We start from the raw sequence: 27,240 nt of genomic DNA, 5'->3' as shown, positions 1-27,240 counted from the left end.
CGCTCATTTAGGTGTATGTTTCGTACAAAGTCCAAACTTTCCTTTCAATTCAATTTCTACAGCAGTCTGCAGCGTCTGTGAATTATTTGGACTTAACCATTGTTAAAAAAGACAATGTGTTTGAAACGAAGACGTACTTTAAAGCCACTGATCGGAATGGCTTTGTGCCTACCCACAGTTGCCATCACCCTCAGTGGATAGGGGCGGTCCCCAAAGGACAGTATATGTGGCTCAGGCATAACTGTGGAAAAACTGATGACTTCTTATTACAAGCCAATATTCTAACATCAAAATTTGTAGAAAAAGGTTACCCTCTAGAAATATTAACTAAGGTACTGTGCCAAGTGTCATCAATGGATAGACAAACGGTGTTGGCAACCAAGCCAAAAAAGGAATTTGGAGGTGAGGTAGCTTTTGTATCAGGATTTCACAAACAATAAAGGCAGGTAGAAGCAGTTTTCAAGAAATTCTGGCCTATACTCCTTAAAGACATGGGTTTGGAGGAAATAGTGGATTGCAAATCTAAGTTTATATATAGGTGGGCACCAGGATTACGAAATCAGATTGCCCGTAACATACCAGACACCCCTTAGAAACTTGGCACTTTTCTGGACGGGGCCGGGTTCCACCATTGCACTAGGTGCAAGGCTTGCAAAATTACTAGGAGGTCGGGAGATCCGAAGAAGAAGACACACTTCCAATCTACTGAGAACAGTAGATTGGAACAGTTTAAAATCAAACCTTTAATTACCTGCGATTCCGACCATGTCACCTACATTTTGGAGTGTCCCTGCCCACTCCAATATGTAGGTCGGACGACACGGAAACTTAAAACAAGAATAAATGAGCATCTGACAAATATAAAAAAGGAGTTCCCCAACCACAGTGTATCTAGACACTTTAAAAGTCATCATAATAGTGATCCCAGTTTGTGTACCTTTTATGGGATAGATAAGATAACTCAGCACTGGAGGGGGACCCATATGAGACAAGCTATTTCCCAAAATGAAACCAGATGGCTGTACAAATTGCGGAGTATGCAGCCTAGAGGTATGAATATAGAACTCGATCTCAATTGTTTTTTATCTAATGATTAATTCATTGGTTCCAATTATTTTTCCTTAAGCCTTCCTTCTAATGTTTACTATTGGAGTGGTAAGATGTGGGTGCTCCTCTTTGAGAAACCCGCTAATACACTTAGGGCCAGATCCACAAAAACCTGGCGTAACTTAAAAAATCCCATTTAAGTTACACTGCCTTAAAGTTTCTACCTAAGTGCCTGATCCACAAAGCACTTATCTAGAAATTTCAGGCTGTGTAACTAAAATTCCGCCGGCGCAAGGCGTTCCTATTCAAATGGGGCGAGTCCCATTTAAATGAGGCGCGCTCCCGCGCCGGCCGTACTGCGCATGCGCGAAGTTACGTTACGCCGAGTTTTGAGGATCGCGACGGCTTAAAAAAGTTGCGTCGGGGAAAAAAAAAAAAAAAATTACAGCGTCGCTCGGCATGCATTCCTGAGAGGGAGAACTCCATGCCAATTTTCAAAGAAAAAAACGGCATGGGTTCACCCCCCAGGAGCATACCAGGCCCTTAGGTCTGTTATGGGTTGTAAGGAGACCCCCCTACGCCGACCCACGTGGGTACCTGCCGGAGCATGATGGGACGGTGATGCCTATATAAATGGGATGCAAGGCGCGCTTCCATCATTACAGCGACAACAGGCGACGAGGCAACATCGGAAGAAAGGAAGAGAAGACCCTGACGCCACAGAAGACCGCGCTGGCTGCCTGTTAGAAATTGAGCTAACACACAAACATAGCAGGCAGCCAGCGCTGAAGAAGAAGGCACCGGACATCTGCAGAAGAACCGGGGTTCGCCGAGTCAACAGCGGAAGAGGGGAGAAGATGGAAGAAGCCCCCCGGAGTCCGGAGAAGCCCCCCCGGAGTCCGGAGAAGCCCCCCCGGAGAGCGGAGAAGACCCCCGGAGAGTGGAAGACCCCCGGAGAGTGGAAGACCCCCGGAGAGCGGAAGAAGAAGCCCCCCCTGGTAATTGAGCTAATAACGAAGACAGGGGGGGCATCCGGAGCAGAATAATAAAATATTTTAAAAAGCCTTGTGTTGTGTGTTTACTAACTAACTTTTTGCCTACAGGTGAATGGATAGGGGTACGATGTACCCCATATCCATTCACTTAGGGTGGGGGGCCGGTATCTGGGGGCCCCCTTATTTGAGGGGACTCCCAGATTCCGATAAGCCCCCGCCCGCAGACCCCGACAACCAATGGCAAGGGTTGTCGGGAAGAGGTCCTGTCCTCATCAACATGGGGACAGGGTGCTCTGAGGTGGGGGGGCCCGTAGTGCGCCCCCCTGCCCCAGAGCACCCAACCCCCCCATGTTGAGGGCATGCGGCCTGGCACGGCTCAGGAGGGGGGGGACGCTCGCTCGTCCCCACTCCCATTCCTGACCGGCCGGGTAGCGTGCTTTGGATACGGGTCTGGTATGGATTGTAGGGGGACCCCCTACGTCGATTTTTCGGCGTAGGGGGGGTCCCCTTACAACCCATACCAGACCTAAGGGCCTGGTATGCTCCTGGGGGGGAACCCATGCCGGTTTTGTTTTTACAAATTGCCGTGGAGTTCTCCCTCGGGAAAGCATACCAAATGCCGTCGCTGGAATGGGCTTTTACAAGGTGTGACTAGTTTACACTTTGTAGAACCAGCCCTAATTTTACACTTGCAAAATAACACTTACGGCGCAAAAAGGAAGCTGGAAAGCTTTGTGGATCGCCTTAAGTGCTAATTTGCATACTAGAAACGGCATTTCGACTCAAAATGCCCCCAGCGGCGGATGCGGTACTGCATCCTAAGATTCGGCAGTGTAATTCAATTACACATGCCGGATCTTCTGCCTAACTTTGGAAAAAGCCTTTTGAGGATCGTTTCCAAAGTTACACACAGACTGAACAGCAGTTAAGTCGGAGTATCTCTTTTGTGGATCTGGCCCTTATTGACTACCAAGTTTGTTATTGCCGAATCCATTATCATGCAATGGATCTATTAAATCCACTTTAGTCATGAATTAGGGTATGACAACTTTCATTCCCTATAAATCCTTGTGTACTCACACTCATTTTTATGTGATGTACTTAATATTTTAACTCTGTTTTTTTTGTCATTTAAAATTTTGAAGGAATTCATTTTATTAGCCCCTTAATCTTCCTCCCAGCGTTCATCATTTACCTATCTTGGTGGAGATTTGAAGATGCTAATTTTAACAGATTATGTTACAATTTTAACAGATTATGTTACAATTTTAACAGATTAAGTTACGATTTATAATATGCCAGCCCTTTGTAGAGAAACTGGAATGTAAACCGGCACTGTAGCTGCTCTTTTCCGATTGGCTAATTAGGTTTGGACCTGAAACCACTCCCCTTATTAAGACTACATATACCGTGATGCTTAGTGACCAGGTAAGCCCCTTGAAAACTTAACCATACGAAAATGTACGTCGGCGGCGGAACCTGGTCACGTGTACTATGTCCTACGTCACTTCCCGATCGTCTGGATAGTGTCAGCAGCTGGTGGAACGCACGCCGCCACTGAGGTGGGAGAGCCAGTGTTTTTTATCAAAGCTTGCAGCCGCAGTGCCGGGAGAAGGGCACTTTTTATGTGAGTAGTCAATTGGCTGGTGTTTTTATTCCATTTTAATCAAATAGTGTTGCACTATGGAAGCTCTCTGTTTGCATTCCATGTTCTATAATCTCAACATTCCGAGGATGAGGTATCGTACATGTTCCAGTCGATTTATATGTCTGCAGGCATTATCCTGCTCAAGCGCATCTGACCGTCTTTTTCATTAAAGAGGTCAACCAGGTCTGGTAAGCACAATTTACTACTTGTGCACATTGGGTGTCGTACTAATTATCCAGGTGGTGGAAGATCAATTAGGTTTGCACGACCGGAGACGGTTTTTGTATCACAGCAAGAAATATATCTAGAGGATATTCGAGCATTGATGTTGTATTTTTGTTTGCACCAATGGGACTTTATTATTTACTATTGATTTATTGATTGATCTATCACGTACAACAGGACACGTTTTTATTAATTTACTTGTTGTTGCATATTATAGGATAAGTTGTGTAATTACATATTACTCCATAGTACACTTTTTAGCATGCATCAGATAGAAGTCACATACACTTCATCACTTTCTAGGGGAGCAGCTTAGCACACATTTGGGCTGATTTACTAATATCAATGCGCTGCGCCGGTTCATGGCTTAATTAGTACTCTGGCTGAATCCTTAATTAGGAGCATGAACCAGCGTAGCAGCGGGCGCAATGCAAGTAATATGTAAAGCCGCCACCGAACTCACTTTAGAAGTCTATGAGAAAAATCAAAAGTGTTAATGTTCAAGGTTAATATGCAAGTTTTGTCCTAAAAAGTGGTTGGGGACCTGAGTCCTGCCCCAGGGGACATGTATCAATGCTTTTTATATTTTTTAAAACAGCGTTTTTTTCGAGAGCAGTGAATTTAATAATGCTTAAAGTGCAACAATAAAAGTGAAATATTCCTTTAAATTTCGTACATGGGGGGGGGGTGTAAAGTCAGCATGTGAAATAGTGCATGTTTCCCGTGGTTAGAACTGTCCCTGCACAAAATTACATTCTGAAGGAAAAAAAGTCATTTAAAAATCACTCGCGACAATAATGAATTGTCGGCTCCCGGCAATTCTGAGCAAATTCATTCATAAAAAATAAAAAAAATGTGGGGTCCCCCAAATTCAATTACCAGGCCCTTTAGGTCTGGTATGGATATTAAGGGGAACCCCGCCGTAAAAAAATGTAAAAAAAAAAATTGAGTGGGTTAACACTAGGGGGTGAGGAAATTACATCTTGTACAGGGACAGTTTTAAGCACGGGAAACATGCACTTCACAGGCATGTTATACCCCCCCTGTATGAAATTTAAAGGAATATTTCACTTTTATTGTTTCACTTTAACTTTAAAACAATGTACAGTTTTCATTTGAATGAAAACTGTACATTGTTTCCTGCTTTTTATGGTTTTGGATACATTTCTAGTAACACAATTTTAGTAATAAATGCTGTTCCTATGTAAAGTGTCCCTGGCAGTGTCAACCAGAAACGTTGACTGCTATTCAGGGATCATTTCCAGTAGTTAAAATGGCCAACTACACATCCTGGATGGGGAATCAATGACCATTCAAAACACACATAGAAATACATAGGACGCCAGCAACCAAAATGGCGGCACGGGTATTTCCGGTGACGTAGGCAAGATGGCCGCATACACACTTCCGGTGGCGGCGATAAACCATTAGGGGATTATACACAGGGCGATAAGCGCCCGCACACAGTGGGAGGGGGACAGGCAGAAACGGAGGCAGTAGCGTGCACAGCGCTACACACACAAAGCCACCCTGGCTGCCGGGCATAATAATTTTATTCCTGGATACTCGGCACTGACAGTCGGAATGGCAAAACGACTGGAATGGTGCTGGGATCCAGGAACCAAAATGGTGGAACTGGAACTTCCGGCGCCATCAGCCAAGATGGCGGCTGGGGCATTTCCGGTTTTCAGTGACCACTTTTGCACAATTACAGGTAACACATATAAACACGTATAAATACAGCTGAAACAGTAGTGTCCACAGCTCTCCTGACGACGCAATAGTGAAACGCGTAGAGGCTGTCTGGACACACACACACGGAGGGTAAAGCATACAAGCACGCAAGGATCCCTTGTAGCAACACACGTGGAGCAAAGCGGAGTACGCACACCTTCCAGGACACCATTTAAATGCTGGTCAGCGGCTTTTAACGGTTGACACTGCCAAAGACACTCAGTGCCGGTCAGAGGCACTTTATATTGTAAGTGTTATTTTTGACCTTTTTTAATAAATATATTTTAATATACTACACCATGATGAGCCCCTTGTTTTTGAGGATTTAAGGATATCTTGTAAAAGGGAAAAGGAGGCAATACCCACTGACGGACAAAGAAAAGACACCACTTTGGGGCCTAATACTATCTGGGGTCTGGTGAGTGTTGAGTCTAACCATTGGTGATGGTGGCACATCTTTGTCGGGTGGAAGAGATAGCGGCACTTTTCTGTATACAGCACTATCAACATTGAACCTTTTTGTTATACTGCAACCTATTGTATAAGAGCAAGATTGTCTGTCATTGGACTATTTTCAGTGCAGCTAGCACATTGCACATTCCACTGGTTGTTTGATAATCAACCATTTTATTCTTTGACATTTTTTGGTATTATTTGTTTCCAATATCAGCTATTGGATAAATCAAGGTGCAGTTGTCGCATTGCACATTGGGTGCCTGTTTTTGAATAATATTTTTATATGTATTTATTTTTTGGAAATGTTTGTTTTCACCATTTAGCCGGCTAGTAGTAGTAACAATAGCCATTTTTCCTTCACAGGAGCACTGTGGCATATTGATGTGTATGCCGACACACTAATTCATATCTGTGATTCAAGTTAAAAAATACTGTGTCACACTTGTTATATATTTTTTCAGATTGTTTGTATTTAGGTTATTTACACCTTAAATTGGGTACATTGTGTCCCTGATATATACAGTATATATTTCACATATGGTTGACGGTGTATTATATTAGTTCACACCTCCATAGACTAAACCCCCTGGATAATTAGATCAGTGCAGTAACATTTTCCTTTATTGCACAGTTAACCCCTATCTAGGGTACACAATACTGCAGCAGATCACGGTTTTAATTTCCGGATTGTATGTGTTCCACCAATCAGGTACCAGTGTAAACTCCCATGTAATGAGAAATGACGGGAAACCACATAGTGTAATACCGCTTTGAATGAGGGTTTAATTGAATAAAAATTGCACTTGCAATTAGGTGAGTAATTCAGCGCAATATAGATAAAAGTTGGATAGGATGGCGTCTCCTCTAGCCTTCCTCCGTCTGCTCAATTCCGTCGTCGCGTATCTCTGTGTAGTGAGTGATGACGTCACCCAGCTAGGCCACACCTACGCCTTTCGTCACAAACAGGACGTCGTCAGGGATAGGCTGCTGGGCGTGCATCATCACTCAATCCCTTAAGTAGCCGAAAACGCCATTTTGATCAAGGGCAATTACACAGGGACTGTGGGAGAAAGAAAAGACGAACGTCCACATATTGACGTGCAACGTAAATGGAGTACAGCAGACTAGGAGGAGATAAAAGCAGATAACTGCCATCTTGTGGAGAAAAAGGAGAAAACACATATAACGGAACACGAGTAATGACAGAGAAAAACTCAGAGGAGAACCGCCATATCTACACCACAACATACATTACAATGCATCAATAATGTTAATATTAAGTAAATGCTTGTACATCATTAAGAATGTTCTTTATCAAAAAAAAATATATAAAAAACTATTGAAAAATGATAATAAAAATAAAATAAATACATAATAATCAAATTAACCAGTTAGCAACCGCCCTATAGACAAAATACGTCTACAAGGTGGTTGCTTAACTCTAGGAGGGCGTCAATGTACGTCCTCTTAGAATCGTGCTCCCGCGCGCCCTATGGGGCGCGCACACGGGAGTCTCCGTGATCGCCGGGTCCTCCGGACCGACTGATCACGGTAAATCGCCGCTGATAGCGGCGCTTTACCACGTGATCGCTCCGTCCAATGACTGAGCGATCACTAGTAAACAAACCGGCGTCATGTGATGACGCCGGTTCCTCCCACTCCTCTCTGTACCGAACGGTACAGTGTGAGAGAGGAGAGGGGAGAGAGCGGAAGCAGCAGCAGCTGCTGCGGGCTGGATCTGTGACACATTCAGTCACAGATCCAGCCATCCATCCCTCCCTGTGCAATACTCTGCAATGCCCCCATACTCTGCAATGCCCCCATACTCTGCAATACCCCCATACTCTGCAATACCCCCATACTCTGCAATGCCCCCATACTCTGCAATGCCCCCATACTCTGCAATGCCCCCATACTCTGCAATGCCCCCATACTCTGCAATGCCCCAAAATACTCTGCAATGCCCCGCAATACTCTGCAATGCCCCGCAATACTCCGCAATGCCCCGCAATACTCCGCAATGCCCCGCAAAACTCCGCAATGCCTCCCAAAACACCACAATACTCCGCAATACTCCGCAATACTCCGCAATACCCCACAATACCCCGCAATACCCGCAATACTCCGCAATAACCCGCAATACCCCACAATACCCCGCAATACCCCGCAATACCCCGCAATACCCCACAATACTCCACAATACCCCACAATACTCCACAATACCCCACAATACCCTGCAACGTCATCTATGGGGATTTTTAAGTAGCAAAGTTTGGCGCCATTCCACGAGCGTGTGCAATTTTGAAGGGTGACATGTTGGGTATCTATTTACTCGGCGTAACTTCATCTTTCACATTTATGCAAAAGAATGAAGAAAAAATACTAAATTTGCCAAATTTTATAACAGAAACAAAGAAAAATTATTTTTTTTTACAGAATTTTCAGTCTTTTTTCTCTTATAGCGCAAAAAATAAAAAACCCAACGGTGATTAAATACCACCAAAAGAAAGCTCTATTTGTGTGAAAAAAAGGACGAAAATTTCATTTGGGTACAGTGTTATATGACTGAGTAATTGTCATTCAAATTGTGAGAGCACCGAAAGCTGAAAATTGGTCTGGTTATTAAGGGGGTTTACGTGCCCAGTGGTCAAGTGGTTAAGAATGATCTTAAAACGAATATATCGTAGGGGACGTGACCTAAGCATTGTTTAAAAAACAATTGATGTCCCAATCCACATTTAACCCATACGGAATAAAAGACTTCATATTAAAAATCCATTGAGTTTCTAGTTTGGAGATGGAACAAACTTTATTAGTTCCCCTCCAATGTGGACATAATTTTTCTATTGGTAGAAAAATGGTCCCTTTAATATCTTTGGCATGGTATTTCGCATAATGTTTGGACAGATTATGCTTGGGAAAACCCAGTTTTACATTGCCCATGTGCTCATCTAATCTGATATGAAGAGCTCTTTTAGTTTGACCAATATATTGCTTTTTACAGGGACATTGTATAAGATATACAACGTGACTAGATACACTAGAGCAAGTAATAAAGGAATCAATATTGTATGTTTTTTGGGTCTGGGTAGACTGAAAATATAGAAGTTTTCGCCCTTGAAATGCATTTATCTTACAAATATTGCACTTACGGCAAGGAAAAAAACCCTTCATATCTTGAAAAAAATTTACAACATTAGGGGGGTCAATCACGTTAGGAGCAATTTTATGGCGCAAGGAAGGTGCACCCCTAAAAATGACTGATGGTCTCTCGGGAATATTGGGGCCCAGAACTCGATCATTCTTCAGAATATTCCAGTGTCTCTTTAAGATCTTTTTCACTGAAAAATGCTGATCTGAATAACCATTGATCATAGCAAATACAATATATTTCTTTTGAAATATGAGATAAGTGAGTCACAGATCCATTTTTTGGACCTTAATATCAGGGTGATGGATGGTGCTGTGATCACAACGACTCATTTTAAGGAAACGGATCGTAACGCCTACATCCCACTTACCAGTTGTCACCATTCCCAATGGCTCAAAGCCGTTCCTAAAGGGCAATTTTAAAGGATCAGGTGAAGCTGCACCTCATTGGTTGATTACCACCAACAAGCTCAAATATTAAAATTGTGATTTTTGAAAAGGGCTACAATGAGGCCAATATTGATGACACTATTCTGTCAGTTAGCACTTTGAACAGGGGGCAGCTCTTGGTTGGTACAAACCAAACTACCACCAATAGCAATGACTCTTTTGTATTTGCTATGATCACTGGTTATTCAGATCAGCATTTTTCAGTGAAAAAGATCTTAAAGAGACACTGGAATATTCTGAAGAATGATCGAGTTCTGGGCCCCAATATTCCCGAGAGACCATCAGTCATTTTTAGGGGCGCACCTTCCTTGCGCCATAAAATTGCTCCTAACGTGATTGACCCCCCTAATGTTGTAATTTTTTTTCAAGATATGAAGGTTTTTTTTCCTTGCCGTAAGTGCAATATTTGTAAGATAAATGCATTTCAAGGGCGAAAACTTCTATCTTTTCAGTCTACCCAGACCCAAAAAACATACAATATTGATTCCTTTATTACTTACTCTAGTGATCACGTTGTAGATCTTATACAATGTTCCTGTAAAAAGCAATATATTGGTCGAACTAAAAGAGCTCTTCATATCAGATTAGATGAGCATGTGGGCAATGTAAAACAGGGTTTTCCCAAGCATAATCTGTCCAAACATTATGCGAAATACCATGCCAAAAATATTAAAGGGACCCTTTTTCTACCAATAGAAAAATGATGTCCACATTGGAGGGGCACTAATAAAGTTTGTTCCATCTCCAAACTAGAAACTCGATGCATTTTTAATATGAAGTCTTTTATTCCGTATGGGTTAAATGTCGATTGGGACATCAATTGTTTTTTAAACAATGCTTAGGTCACGTCCCGTACGATATATTCGTTTTAAGATAATTCTTAATTTGATTATTATGTATTTTTTTTTTATTATCATTTTTCAATAGTTTTTTATATATATTTTTTTGATAAAGAACATTCTTAATGATGTACAAGCATTTACTTAATATTAACATTATTGATGCATTGTAATGTATGTTGTGGTGTAGGTATGGCGGTTCTCCTCTGAGTTTTTCTCTGTCATTACTCATGTTCCCTTATATTTGTTTTCTCCTTTTTCTCCACAAGATGGCAGTTATCTGCTTTTATCTCCTCCTAGTCTGCTGTACTCCATTTACGTCGCATGTCAATACGTGGACGTTCGTCTTTTCTTTCTCCCACAGTCCCTGTGTAATTGCCCTCGATCAAAATGGTGTTTTGGGCTTCTTAAGGGATTCAGTGATGACGCACGCCCAGCAGCCTATCCCCGATGACGTCCTGTTTGTGACGAAACGCGTAGGTGTGGCCAAGCTGGGTGACGTCATCACGCACTACACGGAGATACGCGACGACGGAATTGAGCAGACGGAGGAAGGCTAGAGGAGACGCCATCCTATCCAATTTTTATCTATATTGCGCTGAATTACTCACCTAATTGTAAGTGCAATTTTTATTCAATTAAACCCCCATTCAAAGCAGTATTACACTATGTGGTTTCCTGTCATTTCTCATTACATGGGAGTTTACACTGGTACCTGATTGGTGGAACACATACAGCCTGGAACTGTTTTCTACACTTTCCAGTCTCAGAAGCAGTCTTATTGGGAAGACATTTTAAAACATCCCTGAGCCCTATGAGACCGCTGAAATACCGGTCTTTTCTTCTGGTAAGGAGACTACATTCTCACTTATCGGGTGTCCCTTTCGGTGGAGGATTTTTATTTAAATCAAGCTATATATGAATAACACTTATGAACTTTCTTCATCCATTCATTTGGATTTTGAAACATGTTTTTTGGACTATTTTTAGTTTTTTCTTATTTCTTTTTTGTCACAGATTATTTCACCAATTTAGTTTTCATTTGTTTTTTGGTGGTCAATATTAATTTTTAGCGCTGTACTATCTTGTTTTTTTAGTTTTTTTTTTACTTTGGTATTTGAGTAATTAGTACTGGCAGCTATCTTACATTCACGTGTGTTCACTTTATTCATTACATTTTGTTAGCGCAGTGTTTTTCTGCCCTTGGCAGAAATATTTTTTACCAGTTCAGGGTTACAGAGGAGGTCTAGTGCTAAAATTATTGCTCTCGCTCTAATGCACGCGTCAATACCTCACATGTGTGGTTTGAACGGTGTTTACATATGTGGGCGGGACTTACATGCGTGTTCGCTTCTGAGTGCGAGCTACTAGGGACAGGGGCGTTTTAATTTTTTTTTTTTTTTTTACATAATATTTTTCTTTTTGCACTTTTTTGTCCTTTTTTATCACTTTTATTCCTATTACAAGGAATGTAAACATCCCTTGTAATAGGACTAGTGTGTGACAGGTCCTCTTTATGGAGAGAGGCGGGGTCAATAAGACCCCACATCTGTCCTCCAGGCTGGAAAGCATGAGATAAAAAAAAAAAAACACTGATCTCATCCTTTCAGCTGCGATCATGTTCGTTCAGCACAGTGGTGTAGTGGATAGTACTTTCACCTAGCAGCAAAAAGGGTCGCTGGTTCGAATCCCGCCCGTGACACCATCTGCCTGGAGTTTGCATGTTCTCCCTGTGCCTGCGTGGGTTTCCTCCCACAATCTGAAAACATGCTGTAAATCGGATCCTGTCTAAATAAGCCCTAATATGCAGTAGTATATTTAGGTTTTGTGCTGCCCTAGGCCTGACTAAACTTCTGCACCTCCTAATAGAAAAATGACCCACCCTTCCTGTCAAGGCCACACCCTGTTTTTTAGGACACGCCCAGAAATTTAAAGGGGGGGACACACACTAGTTCTGGGGGCACTGTATTTCCTTAATTTGCATAGTTTTTCTTTCACTTCCTGTTTGGCTATGGGGCAGGAAGTGAAGGCAAATCTCCCCAATTGGACAGGGATGGTACAAAATAAACTGACAGGGGCTATAACCTTCCCTCCCTCTATCCAAAATGAAAGAAAAAAAGTGTTGATTATAGTTATACTTTAAGCACAAATTTCTGATAATTTTATTGAGAGGACTAAGAAAATATAACCATGCCAATAGGCCAGGATACAGCGTTGCTGATATGTATGAATGTGTGTTAGGGACCCCCACAAACTCCACCCAATGTTAAATAAGCAATTTTCTTAATTTGCAAATAAGTGTCATCTGCTCATTTTTTTGGGTATGTCTGCACCCCTGATAGGGTGAAGACACCTCACAAATGTTGTCACTTTCTACTTCAAATTTGTTCATTTCCTGTCACATAGCCAAACAGGAAGTGAGGGTAAAAACTTACTAATGTCTTTTCTTGGGGACACAGAGATCAATCTAAATAGTTTCCCATTATGTGAATTTCACTCTAGCATTTTGCTGTGTACACCCCAAATTATTAGGGATCTTGGACTTTGGGGTACATTTACTAAAGGCAAATCCACTTTGCACTACAATTGGAAGAAAATAAACAAATAAAAAGGTGCTTCTACAGGATTGGATGTTAAAACCATCAGTGCTCCCCCTCTGATTTTCAGCGACTTTCAGCGACTATGCTTCTATGCAGAGTGGCTTTTCCTTTACTAAACCCCAAACTAACTAATCATTTGGGGTGTACACAGCAGTGCTGGAGTGAAATTTGCTTAATGGGGACACTAGTTAGATTGACACAAGACATTGGTAGGGTTTTAACCTTACTTCCTGTTCAGCTGTGTGACAGGAAGTGAAGCCAATTTTAAGAAAAGGGTCACAAAGCCCAACCCAAAAAACACAAGCAGGGGTTCTAACACTCACTTGGCTTCCCTCAAACACCCACAATTAGAATAGGATTGCCTTGCGCTAGATTTAAGCACAGTGCTGTAAATCAGCACTTCAAGCCTGTCCGCCAACACACACCCCCCATCCCCCAACAGGCCATGTTTGCAGGTTTTCCTTCATCTTGCACATGTGCTTTAAAAGACAGTCTGGACAGCAATTCTTGATAAGATAAATCCACAAAACATGTGCTGTCGGGGGTACTTGACTGAGGCTGAGAACCACTGCAGTAAAAAGGAAACAATACTTACCGCGCTGTATTTTTCCTTTCCTGGTGTCTAAACATGGCAGCAAACATTTCATGCATACACACCAGGAAAGGAGCTTCCAGACAAATCACAACTGATTGTTGTAACCAATCAGCCCTAATTCAGCTGCAGCTGTCAAAATCTGTAGCATGAAAAAGTAACAAAAAACAAACTTCAAAATTTGAAAGTAATTTTATTGGTCAACAAAACAAGGAAAGCAAAAAAATAAAAAATACAAATAAATAAATATAAAAAATAAAAATAAACAGGTTCATTTGAGACAGTAAACAACATATGGTTTATGTTTTGGAAATAACACAATAGAGCCACAGACACAGGATTGAAACATAGTCACAACATCTTGAGAAACATTTAGCAAAATAATGCAGCACAAAGACATCAAAGTGAGTGAACACGGTTAAAAAAAAACATACATTGACAAAAAAAAACCTTGATCAAAAACATTTCTTTTTGCAAAGACATTCTTGCCAGCCGGCCCCCACACACACACACAACCTGCCCTCTTTCAGGGCAGCTGACAAATGCTCTATATGCTTTATATAACATAGGCTTGTGTGTTAATGATGCAATTGAAAACACATTGGGTGCGCTTGTAAGTGGGTACACCTGTTAAGGATGTCCTTAAATTACTAACCCAAAAAACACGCTCTATGAGACACAAAAAGCAACATCAAAATTCTAAGTCCCTGGGCATGCTCAGTTCACCAGAAATTCAGAGGCAGAAGCAGAAATAAAGCTGCAATCGCGGCTGAAAGCATGAGATCTGTGTTTATTTTTTTCCCGATCGCATGCTTTCCAGCCTGAAGGACAGATGTGAGGTCTTATTGAATTATTACGTAAAAAAAAAAAAAAAAATAATAATAATTAAAACGCCCCTGTCCCTAGTAGCTCGCACTCAGAAGCGAACACGCATGTAAGTCCCGCCCACATATGTAAATGCCATTCAAACCACACATGTGAGGTATTGACACGTGCGTTAGAGCGAGAGCAATACTTTTAGCACTAGACCTCCTCTGTAACTCTAAACTGGTAACCTGTAAAAAAAACAAGCGTTGCCTATGCAGATTTTAAAGTCCTGAAGTTTGGCGCCATTCCATGAGTGTGTGCAATATTAAAGCGTGACAAGTTAGGTATCTATTTACTCGGCGTAACATCATCTTTCACATTATCACAAAAAATTGGGCTAACTTTACTGTTTTGTTCTTTTTTAACCACTTGAGCCCTGGACCATATTGCTGGTCAATGACTGGGCTAACAATTGCGCGGCCGTGCGACGTGGCTCCCAAACAAAATTGGCGTCCTTTTTTTCCCACAAATAGAGCTTTATTTTGGTGGTATTTGATCACCTCTGTGTTTTTTATTTTTTGCACTATAAACAAAAATAGAGCGTCAATTAAAAAAAATATATATATTTTTTACTTTTTGTTATAAGAAATATCCCCAAAAAGATATAAAAAAACATTTTTTTACTCAGTTTAGGCCGATACGTACTCTTCTACATATTTTGCAATATTGCAATAGGCGTTTATTGATTGGTTTGCGCAAATGTTATAGCATCTAAAAAATAGGGGTTAGTTTTATGGCATTTTTATTAATATTTTTTTTACTAGTAATGGCAGCGATCAGCAAATTTGATCGGTACTGCGACATTATGGCGGACACATCGGACACTTTTGACACATTTTTGGGACCATTGACATTTTTATAGCGATAGATGCTATAAAAATGCCACTGGCAGGGAAGGGGTTAACACTAGGGCGAGGGGGGGTTAATTATGTTCCCTGGGTGTGTTCTAACTGAAGGGGGGTGGGACTGACTAGGGGAAATGACAGATCGCTGTTCATACACTGTATGAACAGACGATCAGGCATTTGTCCCCCTGACAGGACCGGGAGCTGTGTTTTTACACACACAACTCCCGGTTCTCGCTCTGTGATGAGCGATCGCGGGTGCACAGCAATAATCGCGCCCGCCGAGCACCCACATCAGGACCAGGTGCGAGGGGAACTCCACACAAAATAAAAAAAAAAATGGAGTGGGTTCCCCTCTGGGGCACATTAAGCCCTTCGGTTTGGTCTGGATCGTAAGGGGGACCCACACACCAAAAAAAAGCGTGGGGGTTCCCCCAAAATCCATACCAAACCCTTATCCAAGCACACAGTCTGGCCGGACAGGAATGGGGGTGGGGACGAGCAAGCGCCCCCCCTCCTGAGCCGTACCAGACCGCGTGCCCTCAACATGGGGGAGTGTGTGCTTTGGGGCAGGGGGGGCACTGCGCCCCCCACCCAAAAGCACTCTTGTCCCCATGTCGATGGGGACAGGGGCCTCTTCCCGACAACCCTGGCCGTTGGTTGTTGGGGTATGCAGGCAGATGCCCAGATGCCGGCCCCCCACCCTATGTGAATGAGTATGGGGTACATTGTACCCCTACCCATTCACCTGGGGGGAAAAATGTAAAGTTAAAAAAACACACCACACAGATTTTTAAAATAATTTATTAGTCAGCTGGGGGGTCTTCTGCCGGGGCCCCCCACCCCCTTTAAGCTCTTTTTGATTTTGGGGGGCACCCAGGCTTCGTTGTTTTCTGCCGGGGGCGGGCCACCCCCCTGGGCTTCTCCGCTGCCTTCCGCCGGGGCCCCCCACCCCCTTTAAGCTCTTTTTGATTCAAAGGGGGGGCACCCGGGCTTCGTTGTTTTTTGCCGGGGGGTGGGCCACCCCCCGGGGCTTCTCCGCTGCCTTCCGCCAGGGCCACAGGCTTTGCCGTTTTCATTCCCGGGGCATGATGGGAATGTGATGTCACAAATGGTTGGGGTCGCAGGGTGGCATCACCCGGTGACCACGCCCTATGCCTATATAAGTCAATGCACACCGCTCAGACGGCATTACAGCGGGAGAGCTCATCGTGTCAACATCGAATTTAACAGAAGAAGAAAGAAGATAGCGGAGAGAAGCCCTGGCCCCCCGCGGAGGAACCAGGCAGAAGAGGGAACAGAGAACACAGCGGAGAGAAACATAAATGAATAGATGCGCTAATATTAACTTAAAAGGTGATAAGCGGGGGCGTGGCCTGACGTGAACGGCGGCGGACGTCTCAGAGAGGAGCTCCGAATTCCACCAGCCTCATGCGCAGCCATCGGGGGTTTGTAACTACCCGTTTGGGCCCAAACGACTCAGGCATCTTTAGCCCGGACCCCCGCAGAGTCCGGAGCTGTCATTCTGGACAAGATTGGCCGCCCAGAGCTGGAGATACAACGCCGCAGCTCCCGAGGCCGCCGCCATATTGCCTATCTGAGGCCTACCAACGGAGCCAGATCCAACCTTCCCTGGAGGTAAGGGACCACTCCTGACCACCTCCCTCCTCCTCTCCACCTACCTAGTGCTGTCCGGAGGCCGCGCCAGGCCCCAGAGTCGTCCGCAATAGCCGCGGTTCGGTGCGGCCTAGTTAGGCCTGTGGATCCCCGGACTTTCCTAGCGCTACACCCCGCGATAGCGGACACGCGCATCGGCCGAACTGTCCTCGATAGCACGGATCCCTCTGGCATCCACTTTACCACCCATCCCGGACCCTGCTAAGGCCGATATCTGGCCCTAACTACCGGACTGCTCAATAACTGTACAGCAGACATACGGCGGCCCTCTTGGTACACCCGAGGCCTATAGTCCTCTTGCTAACTGCTTCAGACCCTGCCCTTCCACCAGAGCCCCCAGGCCTAATGAAGCTACACCTCAGTGGGGGACAAGGGTGGCACCTCCCCATGAATGGAGGGGGGGGAATGGTCTGATCTCTACACTGTCACTGAAGTAATTTATATGGGGCGAGACTTGCCTTGCTCCAAGATGGCTGAATAGAAACGGTGCTCCAGGCCCCACAGGGTAAAAACGGCACACAGCAGCACACACAGTGGTGATTGAGACAATCTACCTTTATAACCACACCGCACTGACTCCTGCAACCATGACCAAGAAACAAAAGGGACCTCAGAGGCCGCAGAAACTTACAGAATACTTCGCCATAGAACAGAGGCAGGATAGCACGGGCACGCCTGAGCCCTCTGCAGCCAGCACTCCTCATCTAACGCAGAGAAAGGATAAACCCCCTAAACGATCATCCCCTGCTGGTAACAGACACTCTCCTGCCTCCTCCTCTACGTCTGGGAGCCCTGAGAAAGCCAGATTTAAATTGGATAGCACAGGTTCTTCCCAAGGGGCGAATGCGAGCCTTGAATCAGGAGACGATACCAGGGAACTCCCGGACTCCATCGACCGTTTCCCCACGAGTAATCAACCAGTGTTGGATACAACACTCAAAGATATGCTGGTCTCTCTGAGGAGTTCCCTCCACAGTGACATGATGGCATGCGATCATAAATTTGGGAGTGAGCTGCAGGCCGTGGCATCACGGGTAGACCATGTCGAGAACAGGATGGGGGAATTTGCTACCACAATCAACAACCTTGTGGACGCTCATGACGCAAGAGACGAAGAGATGGAGGCGGTCAAAGCCAAAATTGCAGACATGGAGGACCGTTCCAGGAGGAACAACCTCAAAATACGCGGGGTTCCTGAATCTGTTCCACAATCAGAATTGCGCGAATATGTCGCCAAGATATTTACCTCAATCTTGCCTGATCTCACTGAAATGGACATAACAATGGACAGAATCCACAGACTACCAAAGCCCTCTTACCTCCCAGATAAAGTACCGAGGGATGTTATCCTACGCATGCATTTTTTTCACGTAAAAGAGCGCTTGATGTCCAAGGTGCGCAATAGGGATCATGTCCCCCCGCAATACATTGATCTCCAGTTCTTCTCCGACCTGTCTCAATTTACGTTGCAGAAGCGGCGAAGTCTCAACACCATCTCCAAAGCACTGCGTAACCACAAAATAGTCTATAAATGGGGGTTCCCAACCAAACTCATTATCACCAATGGTGGAAAGGAGCATACAGTGGATTCCCTGGCCAAAGGCTTGGAATTGCTCAAGACATGGAATATCATTCCGGAGGACCCCCCCCGTGGGTCTAACAACCGCAGTCCAAATCGTATTGGGGATGACTGGAGTGTGGTCAACTCCAGGAATGCCCGTTCACACCGATGACGAGGTTGTGGGCTGCTGAAATTCTTCCATTACTTTTGTATACCCTGTTCTGGAGGCACCTTACTGAACTTGATCCTCATCCTTTTGGTTATTTGCAGCCATGAGCTGCACTCAGGTCACCATGACCTATGTTCGTTTTCTACAGTTCCCTTTTTTCTACCTATATGTTTTTTTTTTGTTGTTGCTGTTTGTTTCTCACTTTCTTCGTTGCAGTCTGACACCCTGCCTTGAAACTGGTCTTATGAACATGCTCCTATCCATTGAAGGATTATTGAACGGGCTCACACATAACTGTCTGACCGTGGATGGGATTCTCCTTGGCTCGCTAGTATGGCCTACTAAGCCACCTGATGTAAGTGTTACCCATCTTTTTTCATGCTCATCAATGCAGATCACTGTCCCAAGATGACCATCACTTTCTTGACCATTAACACTAAAGGCCTCAATCACCCAGTCAAAAGAAAGTCATTATGGACTGAGGCGATCCGATTCAATTGTGATGTCTTATGCACCCAGGAGACCCACTTTCATAGTAACAAGTTGCCTACTTGCACCCACCCTAAATATCCACACGTATTTAAAGCCAATGCCCCGGCTAAAAAAAGGGGGGTAATGACCGCAATTAGGGACACTGTGGCGTTCAAGCTGCACAATGAAATTGCTGACTCTCAGGGAAGATACCATATCCTTTTGTTCGACATTAACTTTTCCACTTATACAGTGGTTAATATCTACGCGCCTAATGATCACCAAATACGCTTTGTGAAGCAAGTCCTCAGGTGTGTTAGACCGGTGCAAAAGGGCTTTCTTATTTTATGCGGAGACTTCAATCTCCCCCCTGACCCTCAGATTGACTCCACATCCTGCTTGCGCAGACACCATTACTCTCTACAACCAACACTACAATCACAGGATCTTTATGATGCTTGGAGATGTCTCCATAGCACTGAGAGAGACTACTCTTTCTTCTCAACGAGCCATGGTGTTTACACAAGATTAGATCTCTTTCTGGTGGACAAATGGTTACTGCCTAACATTGTGGATTCTAAAATTAATGATATCACGTGGTCGGATCATGCCTCTGTGACGCTCTCGGTTGCTGATTCGCCAGGCGTTGACACTACGTTCGTCTGGCGTTCCAACCCAAGGTTGTTTCAGGCTGATCACTCTAAAAAGACCTTGCGGAAGGAACTAACTGATTTTTTTTCTTGTAATGTCGGTTCTGTGTCTGACTCTATGGTGTTATGGAATGCCCATAAAGCATTCATGAGAGGGGTCCTGATTAAGATGGGTGCGAGGGCCAAGAGGAAGAGGGGGCAGCAGATTCAAAATCTCATATCTAGTATACATACTCTAGAAGCCCAGAATAAACAACAGGCATCCCCGCTAATTTCTAGCCGATTAACACAATTTAGAGGTGAGCTCCGCTTGGTCCTGCTCGATAACTTTGAAAAATCCTCCAAACGCCTTAAAATGACATACTACGTCAGTGGCAACAAAGCGGGAAAGCTCTTAGCCAACCGCCTTAAGGGATTAAGACACAAAACTAAAATCCCCTTTGTTTACCACCCTTTCACCTGTGACAAATTGTTCCACCCGCAAGCAATAGCTGATGCGTTCAGTTGTTATTATAGTTCACTTTACAATCTGAAAGACGACCCTACCACGATTCAACCCACGGGACCCATTATCTCAGAATTTCTGAATAAAATTGAACTTCCCCGAATATCCTCTACTCAATTGGAGGACTTAAACTCTCCCTTCTCTGAGGCTGAAATAGCCAAGGCCATAGACTCCCTCCCTAATAACAAGGCTCCTGGGCCTGATGGCTTCACTGGAGAGTATTATAAGGCATTTAAAACAGAACTAGTCCCCTATTTAGCAGGTATTTTCAATCAAGCTGCCTCCTCGTCCTTTTTTCCATCCGAGATGCTCAGGGCTATGATTGTGGCGTTGCCGAAGCCTGGAAAGGACCCTGACACACCCCAAAATTTTAGGCCCATTTCATTGCTTAACAATGATCTGAAGTTGTATGCCAAGCTCCTTGCCAATAGATTGGTGGACCTTTTGCCGTCATTGATACACCTGGACCAATCGGGGTTCACAAAAGGCCGACAGACATCCGATGCCACCAGGCGTTTAATTAATATCGTGCACCTAGCCAAGCAAACAAAAACGCCTTCTCTGCTCCTCGCTTTGGATGCAGAGAAGGCGTTTGATAGAATCCATTGGGACTACTTGGCCAAAGTGCTTTCCAAATTTGGGTTTGAGGGCAGAATATATTCGGCTATTATGGCTCTTTACACGACCCCCTCGGCCCAGGTATACGTATCGGGTATGCTCTCCAAGTCGTTCAGCATTTCCAACGAAACCCGCCAGGGGTGCCCGCTGTCCCCTCTTATATTTAATCTCCTTATGGAACCCATGGCGACTTACATACGTTCTCACCCCCAGATAAGCGGCTTCATGGTTGGAGGAGTACAACATACCATAAGCCTCTTTGCGGACGATATCATTCTGATGCTCACCAATGTTGAGTCCTCTCTGGCTTCGGCTCACCAGGTATTGCAACTATTTACAACAGTGTCATATTATAAAGTCAATGAGACCAAGTCGCATATTTTAGGATTGGGAATCCCTATTCCAGTTAAACATGCCCTTAGTGCGAGGTTTCCCTTCACGTGGAGGGAGAGGGGTATATCATACTTGGGTATAACTCTCACGCCCACTATCTCTGAGTTGGTGAAGGAGAACTACACCCCGTTTCTGCAGTTGTTACATACCAAATTAGCGGCTCTAGCAAAGTTCGAACTATCCTGGTCAGGAAGACTGGATGCCTTCAAAATGCAAATCCTTCCACAACTTTTATATATCTTTAGAACTCTGCCCATCCCGGTCCCACCCTCCTTCTTCCTCTCAGCACAATCTGCTCTCAACAAATTTCTTTGGGGGGGAGACGGGCGCGATGTGCGTTCCGTAAAATTATCAAGCATAGGAGGGCAGGAGGTATAGGCCACACCCATATCAAAGATTACTATACAGCCTCAATCTTAGCCCAACTGAGGGGTTGGTTCCCTTACTCCACCCCCTCCCTGTGGGCTGCTCTTGAACAGCAGCAGATCCCAGGCCGGAATCTATACAACTATCTCATCACAAGCAACCTCCGTTTGAGCCCTCCCCCGGCCATTGGACCGACCATAAAAGCATCTACTGATGCATGGCGGATTCTAACGTCGCAAGTCTCCCCACAGTACAAGCTTACCCAGATGAGATTTCCGCTAACTGCTCTATCCCTTCTTATTCCTGATATATCTATGGCAGGCTGGGGTCCTGGTGGGGAGATGGACTTGAAGGACCTATATGTGGGACCAGCACTCAAAACATTTAGAGCTCTCCAATTGGAGTACTCTATATCCACGACTGAATACTTTCGATATGGGCAAATATCACACCTACTGAACCGAAGGACCAGCCTGTGCACCTTCATCCCATGGCATATAGCTCAATATTACCTAGCAAAACACACAAACATTAAGGGCATATCATTGTTCTACTCTTACCTACAGGACAAATTAACACTCACCAAATCCTCGGATATGCAAGCCTGGGAGAAAGAATTTAATGTAGTGTACTCGACCAGCCAGTGGCAAACGGCCCTGAGGGTAGCATATTCATCCACCAAATGTGTTAATCTTTGGGAATTTTTCCCAAAAATCCTATTGAGATGGTATCTTACCCCATTTAGATTGTCCAAGATCGCAAATGGTCTATCCCCCGGGTGTTGGAGGGAATGTGGGGGAATAGGTACGCTGCTCCATATTTTATGGTCTTGCCCCACTGTACTGAATTACTGGCAGCTAATCCAAGACCTCATAGCACAGGTCCTTAAACTCAATCTGACCCTGTCTCCGGGATTGGCGTTACTTTCCTTGGGTATGGACCGGATCCCTTACCACTCGAGAACACTTCTATCCCACATTCTTCTAGCTGCCAGGCTTGCATTGGTCAGACATTGGAAGACCACCCCGAGTCCTACAATATCCGAAGTCATCCAAATTATTAATACGTGATGAGGTCCTTTATGTTGTATTCCTTCTGTGTTACTGTGGATATAAATTTGGAACATTTGGAACATGTTCCAAATTTATATCCACAGTAACCAAGAAGGAATACAACATAAAGGACCCCATCACGTGTAGGACTGAAGGGGTAGTTTATGTATTGGAGTGTTCCTGTTCGCTTTAGTATGTTGGACGCACAAAGCGTCCTATGTGGAAGCGTATCAGAGAGCATGTCCAAAATATTCAGAAGGCTTTCCCTAAACATAATGTGTCACGGTACGTTGATGTGTGCCATCACAATAATCCTAAGGAAATTAAATTTTGGGCCATTGCTAAATACACTCCACATTGGAGGGGTAGTCATAAAATAAGGGAATTAAGTAAATCTGAGTCTCGCTGGATACATGAGATGCAGACTCTATCTCCCAATGGCCTGAACATTGAATTTGATTTAAATTGTTTCATTTCTGACTCTTAAACATCCTCAGGGTTTTATCCAATTGTGTGTATTTATATTGTATTACATTTTAATTTTTATTTAAATAAATTTTTGATGGTTGTACATGGTTTTATAGGTATTAATATTGCGGATATACATGCACCTATTTAATTCTCTATTTTAACCTCTATTTTAACCTTTTTTAATCAGTATGTTTTTATGATACTACATGCTCGTTTTTGTATTCAGCCACTGGAGGGCTGCATTTAGCAGTTCCATAAATGTATTAGCTTTATAGAAAGTATCACACAATGGTTTTAAAGTTATATATTACATTTATGTTCATCCATGTATTTGCACTTGATCTCACATAGAATACCGCTATGTGAGTAAACTTGTTTGCCGCAATGATGTTTGTCTTTCCCCTTGTTGCTCACACTAATGACACGCTGATGGCGAGGTGGCTATTTAAGCACAAGCTATCCTCATCACGTCAGGAGCCCATGAATAAGTCGCGTGCCTGTGATGTAACGTGTAGGGAGGAGCCTGTGATCGAAATCCGAGCGCAACGGATCGAATTGAGGAGACGGCATACTGAGCGGCGTTTCATGCTTTACCAAAGCGGGGATTCGTGAGTGCATATGCTAATGCTCTGGATTGCATTATCCATTTGTTATTGATTATTGCGCAATGAGGTTTCTTTTTCCTTTCCTTTCATATACTACCTGCCTGTGAGTGCCTGTTCATCTGATTGCAGCGGTGAAGTGCTGGATCTGCATTCATAGTGAAGGATGTTTTTTCCTGATTGGGACTCTTTTTTTGCTAATCACTGTGCACATGTCTGAGGACTTGGTATATGTTATATGTAGTTATTATCACATTCACAGTATATGGAGTTGATTCTCCCTGATTAGTTTGTACGCTTATCACCTTTTAAGTTAATATTAGCGCATTTATTCATTTATGTTTCACTGTTTATATTGATTTGGTATCACTCAGATAGCAGCTGTATTATTTGTTTTTTTATTAAGGTGCACCTGGAATTATTTATTTAATTAGCGCTGTAGTATATTTTATATTACAGCGGATTTCTGCCCACCCCCGGGCAGTGCGCCAGGTCTATAGAGGCGCACCATGCGCCCTCTCCTGGGCGCACTAGGCATTATAGTAACTAAAGAAATACGCTGCTCTGCCGGCGTATTTCTTTAGTAAATGCTGTTACTCTTTGCTCCATGAATCATGGAGCAAAGGATTGGTAAATCAGCCCCATTGTGTGTTTGGGACCTTTACATGGGCACCCAAATTATTGTTTAATAATATATATAAATATATTTTTTGGGCGCGGATTTGTTTTTTTTATTTGCACATGAGTTCAAAATTGTCCTTGATTACAACGTCCAACATAGACAATTTGAAAAAATAATAATCAAGCATTGGGATGTTTTAAGGAAGGATAAAGTGTTGGGGGCTGTCCTTCCTTCACATCCTCTATTCATCTATAAAAAGGCACCATCCCTAAGGTATGTTGTTTCTCCAGGAGTTATTGATCCACCTGTTTTTAAGGAAAGCTGAATTTTTCCGTTTCTTACGGGTTTTTATGCCTGCGGACGGTGCCAAACATGCAAACAATGCAAATTTAACCTTAAGAAATGTAAGGATTTCACTTCTTTTTCTACCAACAAATCTTACACCATAAGAAACCTGATTACTTGCAATACGGTGGGTGTGGTCTATATGCTGGAGTGCGATTATGGACTCCAAGAATATAGGCCGCACCTCACGGGCTTTAGGAGTGAGACTGGGTGAACACGTAAATAATATCAAGCAGGGTTTTCGTAACCACAGCGTCTCTAGACATTTCAGACAGTGTCACAATAAAGACCTGAAATGTCTGAAGTTCTGGGGTATAGAAAGAGTAGATCGACACTAGCGGGGGGGGTAATTACATGAGACATATTAGCCAAAGAGAATCCTACTGGATCGTAGAGGCTAAAGTTCTTGCCCCTGAAAGACTTAATGTCGAGTTCTATCTTAATTGTTTTATTTCGGAAAAATAGTTTAATAGTTTTAGTAATTCTCAGGATTTCTCTAACAAATTTTTTTTTATTCTAATTTTATTTAATATACATAATAATATTATTGTACTTATTATATGTATTTATATTTTAATAGTTTTACAGAATGTGATATTTAGTGTTATATGTAAATATAATATTTTTTATAAAATATTGTTGTATTGTTTTTCCAGAGATGGCATCAAGTGAATCAGTAATTAATTGTTTTGGGTGGTAATTTCTGAATTTGCCCACAAGATGGCGATATTCATTACCTCTCAAGAGTAAGGTTTTTTATTAACATATGCAAATTTTGGATTAGTTAGAAATACTGATGATCCCTATGTTTGTATTGATAATATTTTTTGGTTTGTCTTTGGGATTTAGAGAACCGTCGTTTGTGTCTAAATCACTTTGCGTGAACAATAAAGTTGTTTGCGTCGTTCTGACCGAATGTTTTTGTCAGCGTAATTACGTTGTCTCTGTGAGTTCTTCTCAGACGACCACAGACTACACTAAGGCAGGCTAGTGACATACAAGGCCCCGCCCCGCTGAGGAAGTTGCTACAATGTAACGTGTACGGGGGAAGTCGCTTGCTGCCATCTCTGAGAAGACACATCCTTTCTGCTGTTTTGCCTTTTGGGCTAATGTGAGAAGCCTGTTAATGCCTTTTTGATAAACTTAAGCCGTTTTTAAAGCAGAGAGCACTTAGATCTGTTTTTTCTCTTATCCTCGATCTCAATGTTGCCGAGCCTAAGAAGTTTGCTATCCACATATTGCAACAATCTGTCTATCGATTTCTGCTGGTATGACTGCCTGGTAAATCAGGGGTCCATACCTTAATTGCGTAGGTGCGTCACAGAGTTTCCAAAAGGAGTTGAACATGTAAAGGGGCGAGTCGGCTCTACACGGTGCCTGCGCACTGACTAGGAGCCGTGTAGAGCTGACTACGCAGGCGCCGTATAAAGCCGACTCACAGCTTTACCTGTTTGGCTCCTTTTGGAAACTCTGTGACGCGCCTACGCGGGGCCTTATCTGCCGGGGGAACATTTTCTGATATACATCAATCATCTGGGCGAACACCCAGATTACATTGCGGCTCAGCTTGGAAACGCCTACTCTCGCGGGAGAAGTACCCGGAAGCCGGATTGCAAATATAGGGCCAGATTCACGTAGAATCGCGGCGGCGTAATGTATCCTAGATACGTTACACCGCCGCAATTTTTCATCGCAAGTGCCTGATTCACCAAGCACTTGCGATGAAAACTACGCCCGCGGCCTCCGGCGCAAGGTGGGCCAATTCAAATGGGCGTGTGCCATTTAAATTAGGCGCGCTCCCGCGCCGGACCTACTGCGCATGCTCCGTTTCCTAACTCCTGCCGTGCTTTGCGCGCCGTGACGTCATTTTTTGGAACGGCGACGCGCGTAGCGTACTTCCGTATTCCCGGACAGCATACGCAAATGACGTTGATTTTTGAATTTCGACGCGGGAACGACGGCCATACTTTAGACAGCAATACACTTGCTGACTAAAGTTAAGGCACCAAAAAAAAAAGTGTAACTTTGCGACGGGAAACTAGACTAGCGGCGACGTAGCGAACGCGAAAAACCGTTGTGGATCCGCCGTAACTCCTAGTTTGCATACCCGACGCTGGTTTATGACGCGAACTCCCCCCAGTGGCGGCCGCGGTACTGCATCCTAAGATCCGACAGTGTAAAACAATTACACCTGTCGGATCTTAGGCCGGGTACTCACGGACAAACATGTACGGTGAAAGCGGTCCGTCGGACCGTTTTCACCGTACATGTCTGCCAGAGGGCTTCTGTA

The sequence above is a fragment of the Rana temporaria genome, chromosome 3, assembly GCF_905171775.1.
Source record: "Rana temporaria chromosome 3, aRanTem1.1, whole genome shotgun sequence".
NCBI lineage: Eukaryota > Metazoa > Chordata > Amphibia > Anura > Ranidae > Rana > Rana temporaria.
Note: the sequence above shows the minus strand (reverse complement) of the source record.